The sequence below is a fragment of the Lactuca sativa genome, chromosome 3, assembly GCF_002870075.4.
Source record: "Lactuca sativa cultivar Salinas chromosome 3, Lsat_Salinas_v11, whole genome shotgun sequence".
Lineage (NCBI taxonomy): Eukaryota > Viridiplantae > Streptophyta > Magnoliopsida > Asterales > Asteraceae > Lactuca > Lactuca sativa.
Genome location: NC_056625.2, coordinates 193,551,813 through 193,560,361, shown reverse-complemented (window position 1 = coordinate 193,560,361; position 8,549 = coordinate 193,551,813).

The following is an 8,549-nucleotide window of genomic DNA, read 5'->3' as shown; positions in this document are numbered from 1 at the left end:
TCGTATCAAATACTGTATCAAAAACAATTGAGAAAATATATCAGAGTCTCAATACATCCCAGGCTAAAATTTGTGGTGTGTGTCATGCAATAATCCCGAGCCCTTCCCTTTGCTATCTGAAGTACCGGAAACCAAACTAAAAACCGTAAGCACGAAGCTTAGTGAGCTCCCCCAAAGTACCACATACCATAAAAAGCATATATAAAAAACAACATAACTCTGTTACTACTACCACTGCATTGGGACGAATCTCGGCATCGGCTTACCCGACATTGGACTCCTGTCCGGCATCGGGCTCACCCCGGCATCCGACCACATCGGGCATCGGGCTCACCCCGGCATCGGGCTTGCCCCAGCATCGGGCTTACCCCAACACATACATAACATAATCACATAATCTGCATCGGGCTTGCCCAGGTATCGAACCGTAGTCCGGAACAACAACATATAACACCTAAACTAGGATACATCGGGCTTGCCCCGAAATACATAATACATGGCATAATGACTAACTTACAACGGGCTTGCCCCGACATCGGGCTTACCCCAGAACACATAACATATAACATAATCACATATACTGCATCGGGCTTGCCCGACATCCAACCGAAACACATAACACATAACATAATCACATATACTGCATCGGGCTTACCCGACATCAGACCGAAGCTTGGAACATATAACACATAGCACATAAACATGAATGTATCACAAAGACATCAAGCATACATAACTACCTCTCAAAACCGCCCCAGCATCGGACCGAAGTCCGGAAACATATAGACTACATCGGGCTAACCCCGACATCAGATCGAACTCCGGAACAACTATCATCTAAATGCGCCGACATTATGGTCGTAGACCCGTTCCTACTAGAGGAAAACTCACCTCGTAAGACTAACTGTTGAAAACCCTAGTGAGAATCCCCTGACTGTTGTTCCAGCTGCTCTCCAGCTATCATGACCAAATAAACACTTAGTCAGAAATGAGGATTCTTCTATGGGTAAAATGACTATTTTACCCTTCTGATCCAATTTGGGCCATGACCCAGGCCCAATCCTTTCTAGTCCTTCTAAACTCACTAAGGCACATTAAAGTCCTTTAATGGCCCAATTTTCTAAATTGGGCCCAACTCCTCAAATGGGCTTTCCACCCAAACCCAAACTAGCCCTTGGGACCTTAATTGTTTCCTGGTGGCCCATCATGGCCCAACATCTTCTAACCCAAGGCCTGGCCCCAAACCGAGGCCTAATAACGCAAAGTCCACAGTCTAAGTATACGTTGAGCGTACTATTCTGTACGCTGCACGTACAACTTGCATGGCTTGTACGCTGCGCATACTAGCGTGTACGCCCAACGTACTCCCCTGATAAGCCATATTCTTCAAAACTGCTTAATCCCTTAAGACACAACTTCCAAACTTCAAATCTGAGTCTAATAATCATTCTTAAACCATAAATTTGATCACTAGGTGGCTTGCACCCCACCAAATGAGATCAAACATGGAAAAATAGCAACTATCTTCATGGAAATGGCTAGATCTCTTGCATGGATGCAAATGGGACTTAAAGATTGCAACTTTACTACTCAAGGGACTCAAATAACTTCATGGGTGACAATCCAAAGTCCACAAACGGATTTACACCATACAAATCCTTTCTTAAAACCAAAAAGGGACAATATCCATGAGAACCTAGATCTATGATGTAGAAGCACCAAGATGAGAACTTTATACCTTCAATAGGCTGGAAATGATGTAAAACCTCTGGATCTACAAGCTCTCTTCAACCTCTTGCTTCTTCTCTAAACACCTTCTTCTTCAAAAACACCAAAATACTCCTCTAATGGCCATCCAAGCTCCAAAATCACTCAAATGAGGGCTAAGGGTCGATTTCTGGGGTTTAGAGGGTGGAGGCTGAAGATATTAGGGTTAGGTTATGAGATAATGAGCTTAAATAGGGTCCAAGACCCTAAAATAGGGTTCAGGTGTTATTGGCGTACGCCCAACGTACATATGGTATGCTCAGCGTACTCCGAAGAATATTCGCGACCATCCTGGTCAATACGCCCAACATACTCAAAAGTACGCCCAGCGTACTGCCTTCTTCACTAGTACGCCCAACGTACTCTTTGTGTACGCCCAGCGTACGGCTATGCCTGAACCTACTAAGCTTCCGAAGGCCATAACTTCTTCGTTATAAATCCGTTTTCGACGATCCTTATATCCATAAAAAGGTAACGAGAAGCCCTACACTTTTATCAACTCATATCTTCCTTAAGACCTTCCGAACAAAAGTCCATCTTCCACAAAAGCCCAAACTGACACTTTACCGAAATTCCCCTAGGCTCCAAAACACAAACCGAACATCCGGATCGCTTCTAATACATCACTCGCACCGAAAATACCCTAGATCTTACCCTTTTCAAAAGAGACAATCCTTATGATGACCGACTGTCGAGGCATAACCTCAGACTAGGAGTCAATTCAGAACGGGGCGTTACACGTTATATGTATCTTTTTCTTTCCCTTGTACACACAATTACGTGAAGAAACAAAAATTGCTCGGAGCAACGATTTTCTATTCATCTTCAATCTCTCATTTGATAATTTATCATATTGTATTTATTCGTAAATTAGTTATGAATTTTCTTTCCATTGATAAGGGTTTGGTTTTTGTATAAATATTGACGTTTTTATGCATGAAAGACTCAAGTTACATTCTTTCGGTACTATACAAGGGTAATGACTTAATGTTTGCCTGGTTAAAGATTGTATAATGTAAGACTCTATTGTAGGGACTTTCCTAAAATTTGATATTTAAAAGCAACGAGTATAAGAGGGACTAATTTACATTATTCCTTGAAAATTCAAATTTTGATATTTAAAAGACTGTATAATGGGTTTCTAGATCCTCACAATGAGCATTATGTTGATGATTAGTACACTGCATGGAGCGCACAGCGGGAGGCCGCGTTAATCCGATGTTGACTGCCAAGAACGCCTGTATAACGCGCATAACACCGCCCCCGTTCACGTAAATTATCACCCACCTTTTCTCATTTTAAATATTTACATACCCTCATTTCATTCTTTTTACACAAAAAAATTATATGGATCAAAACCGCAACACTCCTCCAAACACAAGTGCACATGCACCTCTTGGTTTTACAAAATACGATTTATACGCGAACATCCTCAACACTCAAGACAACTTTTTCAATTCTGCCTCACCCCACCATAATTCCCTGCAGCCCTTCCACAAAACATTTTCAACCCATTTGCTACAATGCAACAAAATATCACATAACCAAAGCCCACCCAATAAACGTTACCCGAGACGCAAGCCGAGGGGGGGGGGGGGGAGCGGAAAAAGAAATAGCCCAAAAAGGGAAGCACAAAGGAAATGGAAAGCGGTTGCAGTGGAGTAATCGGAAGACGAAGCTCAAACATTATGGATCGCGGAGGAGGAATACATGTTGACGGTGGCTTGGTGCGAGACATCAAAAGAATCCAACGCAAGGAAACCATATTATAAAAAGTTGCTTTTTGGGAAGCCGTGATCGGGAAAATTCGTGCCATTTTGAAGAAGGATGAAAAGTATCGGATTCACGACATGTTGAGTAGAAAATGAACTCAAATAAGCAAGAAGTGCACCAAGTTCTATTCCATCTACAACAAACTTTCCTCGCACAAGCAAAGTGGTGCGACCGATTTTGACGTTTATAGAGCGGCGAACGACCAATATCATGTCGAGACAGGTCACGTTTTTTAGCACGGAAAAATATGGGAGATTGTCAAGGAAGACCCAAAGTGGAATAAAACGGACACATTTACGGAACAACAATCAAAGAGGTCGCGCGGCTCGGGTTCAGTCGATGTTTTGGACGCACGCACAAACATCGACCTCAATGCGGACACGGATGAGATATCGGACGACTTGAACGACCTTGAAGAGATCTCTCCGCCTCAACGACTGATAGGCCACGACAAAGCGATGCATGCTCAACGACATGCGGAGGAAGGCGAAAGTAGACGTCGAAAGCAGGCCGAAATGAACACAAAAATTTGACGATCACAACGAAATCGCACGTAAAGGATATGAGTTGTAACAGGATCATTTGAAATTCCTTTGTCAATTCTTCAAACTAGCGAGTAGAATTTGTCACCGAGACAGTTGGAGGTGCTCCAAAAAATGAAGACGAAGATCGAGCAGAAATATTTAGACGTAGATTTGTGTTTTTTTTCGTTGGAATATTTTTTTTCGGTCAATGTTTTTTTCGTTGTAATGTCGTTTTTAATTAGTATTTATTTTTATTATGTGTTATTTAATTTGTATGTTTTTTTTTTTAAATTATGATTACATAAATTAAAATATAAAATAAAATAGAAAAATAGAAATTAAAAATATCAAAAAAAATATAATAAATAGAAAATGATAATTGTTATTGCATTTTATTTGGTGTTGCCCATTTCCACCTTAGGTGTTATAACACCAAAAATATGGATAGAATGAATGTTATAACATGTAATAATATATTGTTCACACCCAACAACCTTATTGCAAAATGGGTTGGTCTAAATGAGTAATATTCTAAGACATATCAAGACGGTTCTGGATCGATACAACTAGTTTATGAGATCTGAGCCATATATATGAAGGAGTTAGGTTTGCTTTCTAATTTCTATGCTTTAAAGGTCACGATTAGTTTCTAAGATGTTGCATAGGTCGATTGGCGTAAAAACTCAAAAGATTAAACAAGCAAACTTTTGGCTAGGTCAAAATGGGCTGGGTTGACCTGCCACACATAATAACTTACGAGGTTGTATCCAGTTTAGTATACTTTAGACGATTGTACACCATTTGACCCTTTTTTTAGTTAATTTTTTTTGTTGTACTCATTGGACACATTATCAATAAAAGATAATCCAAATTGACCGACTTTTAGATTAAATGAATTGGATATGGCTTCAGGAAGTTATTGTTGGTATTTGAAGAACTGAAATCACATAATTTGACAAAAAATAGTAATTTCCACCGAACGGGAGTCTAGAATTATTAATCAAATGCTTCTCTATTTTCTCTATTCTATACAAATTCATGATTTTATGGGTAAAATAGTTCCTAATTTTTTTTAAGGTTTGTTCTAAAAATTTTCTATATGAATTTTAGATAAATTAAAAAAATTAGGTGGATCTTAAGACAGCATCGCCTTTATCAGGTTATCTAAACACTTATTGTAAGTTCACGTTGCGATAATCGGTATAAACCGGCATCCAAACACCCCACTAAAGTTGTACTCTAATAGAGGTTATTTCTTTGTTTTCCTTGTAACGTGAATCAAAAGCATTAATATTTTGACTAATACCAAAAAATTATGGGATAGAGAGCTATTTTAGTTCCGTAACATGTAACAACCACAACCCAACAGGCTTAATCTTGTGTTCTGAACTTGTGTATTCTTTGCATTTTTTTTTAATGGAAGTACTATTGGAGAACATATCACACCATTGTGTGCATATACTATAGGGGCCATATCAGCATGTTATCTAGCTTCACTAAAAATAAAAAGGAACATTATCTATATCAACAACCAATTTCCATCCATCACTTTTCGACTCATCACTTGCATAATTAATCTCTTGTTCTTTTGCCTTGCCTCTACTAATGGTGGGGGTCACCTGTGGGTCACATGACAATTGTGTTACCTTCAAGGCCCATCAATTTATTACAAGTGTTTTTTCATGTGTTTGTCGTAATTCTACATAAAATGTGTCGAATATATGTTTTATTTATAATATGTCATTTAAGTAATATTAGCTTAAAAGGAAAACACATCAAAAGTCACCTAAAGTTAAGTCACATGCATACAACTTAAATTCCTTTTACTTCAAAAACAGATCATTACTTAAAAAACAGATCGTTACTTAAATTATATGATTCTTATAATCATATAGAATATATATTTTATTTTATAAAATTTTAATATATATAAGATATGTATTGGCGGGTCAACATCCGCCCGACACGACCCGTTTTGACTAGTGCTAAAAATCACCCACAATGACATCTTAACTTATCCAACTCATATTTTGTGATTTCTGTCTCCTCTAATAGTAATCTTACAATTATGGTGTCATGTAGCTTTTATATTCATGAATATGGGGTCAATTCATGTCAACTATTATGAAATTGATATTTTGGCTTGTATCGAATGACCCATGAAAGGGGTGTCCATTCATTGAAAAGGGCATTCGTAAAAGGTTAATCTTAGTGTTTAAAAGGCAAAATTTGTTCTACTGCTTTATTTTCTTTCAATATGTTAAGAGAGGAGATTAACAGCGTGGCAAGATTTACATGTCATGTGTAAGGGACAGATTAAAGACATGGATTATTAAATGAGATCTTTATAATTATAAGATCCGATTATGTGGGAAATAATAGAGTTTGCTTCTCTGTAATGCAGAGGTTTTATTGCAGCCTCTTGTTTTTGTTGAGCTAAAAGGAAGAGCACAAGGGTGTGTTATTATTTGGTGAGTGTATTAATTATGGTGCACATGGGGGTTCCATGGCAAGGGACCCCGAGGGGAGTTCACATGTTCATGTTGGCCCTTTCATATATAGTTCATAACCAACCAAGGTAGAAAACATTGCTTTGTAAATAATCACATTATTTGTGTTACTTTTTTTTTTTTGAACAATAATGGTATTATTTTAGGAAAAAAGTACACATAAGAAATAGCTTTATTTGGATTGCCAGTTCAATCAATCAAATTAAACTTTAGTAAGTATTTTTTTTTTTTCAATTCGATTGAAAATCCAAAAATACGATTGTGAAATTGTTCTACAAAAAATAGTTGCTTTCGTTGATTTAGTTGTTCTTGAAATTGTTTCGTCTACGTGTTTCTAAATTATCCCAAAAAAGCACGAGGAAAACTGCATCATAAGTCCCACCACCAACCAATAAAGATCCAAATACTAGGAGCAATACGATGCGGATAAACTATACGATCTAAAATTTCAATGTTACTATCACAAAACGGGCAAAAAATAGTGTCAACTTCAAATCCATTTTTGTCCAAATTTAACTTTGTTGGTAATTTGTTCAAACGCATTCTCCAAACTATCATATTCACTGTGATTGGAAGCAAATTGTTTTGTCTAGTAGGTGTGTCTCCCACTCGTAACATAACTTTATCTATCAATTGTCTTATTAACGAAGCTAAATAATTGTCATGTTCATCAAGCTCCCACGTTCACCTATCAAATTCATCATATATCTTTTTAAACCACAACAAATCATTTTTAACCACAACAAATCAAGATCAATTCTTTACTCTTTGATGCTCATGGATGGACATAAGATGTGCATATACTGAAAATATGTGTAACCACAAAGTAAAGAATAGTTTAGAAGACAAACTTCACCATGGATAGCTTTAATAACTCCTACCAGTAAAGCGTTTCGATAAGTAAAAAATTACCACTTCCATATATAAAATAATGGTGTAGACTTCATACACAAAGGCCACTTTCTTCCTTGCTAGCCATGAATGTTTCCATTTTATCCAAGTCAGATATCTTTGACCCACATCACCTCCTATAAAAAAAATCGACTTACTCATATATTTGAGGCATTTTGTGACCATTTCTAGAGCTTTGAAAATGGAAATATACTATATTTCAATACTTCCCGACACCGATTTTAGTTTAGTACCCGAGTCAGCAAACGACAAAGTACTAACTTTCCAATTTGAAAATTTAGCAATGAACTTGACGATTAGATATTTCCAACCTTCTATATGTGACATATTAGCACCAGAAGATAAGAAAAAGGGAATCATAATTGATCACATCCCATAATTCCAATGTACTATTACTTATACAAACATAGAAAGAAGTCATATATATGAGGGACAAATTAAAGTAAATTGCCTTATTTGGCAAGATGCCGAAAAGGAAGTTCTTGATAAGATAAATATTTATTATAAGAAAATTTTATTTAAACCTAAAATGTTATATGAACTGATATAAGTTTTTTGTAGAACAATTGAAGATTATAAAAGAAGTTGTCGAGGAGCTAGAAAATTACAAGAAAATTGCTAGAAACAGGTTTGACAACCAATGAACCCATCTAGCGGAAACTTTAGAATTTCTAAAAGTAAACCAATTAAAATAGAAATCGTTGAATCTCATCAGCAAAAATCAAATCATTACAATGTCTCTAAATAGACCAAATTGCCACAACACTAATAGCCTCCATATCATTATGTTTCTTAGAACCACCAACCATAACATCAATCCAATCAAAGTAAACCACTAAGGTTTATCTAAATCATACCAAGAGATGATTTTCCTCCAAATGTTTGAAGAAAGCTTACAAAAAATATAAATATGATCAAGTGTTTCCACATCAACAGGTGAAACCGGACAAAGAATAGAATGGACTCAACTTCTTTATGACTTAGCTTCCAACGAGTAGGAAAACGATGAAGCAATGCATGCCACAAACATATATTAACTTTTTTTTTGAAGAAAGCGATTCCA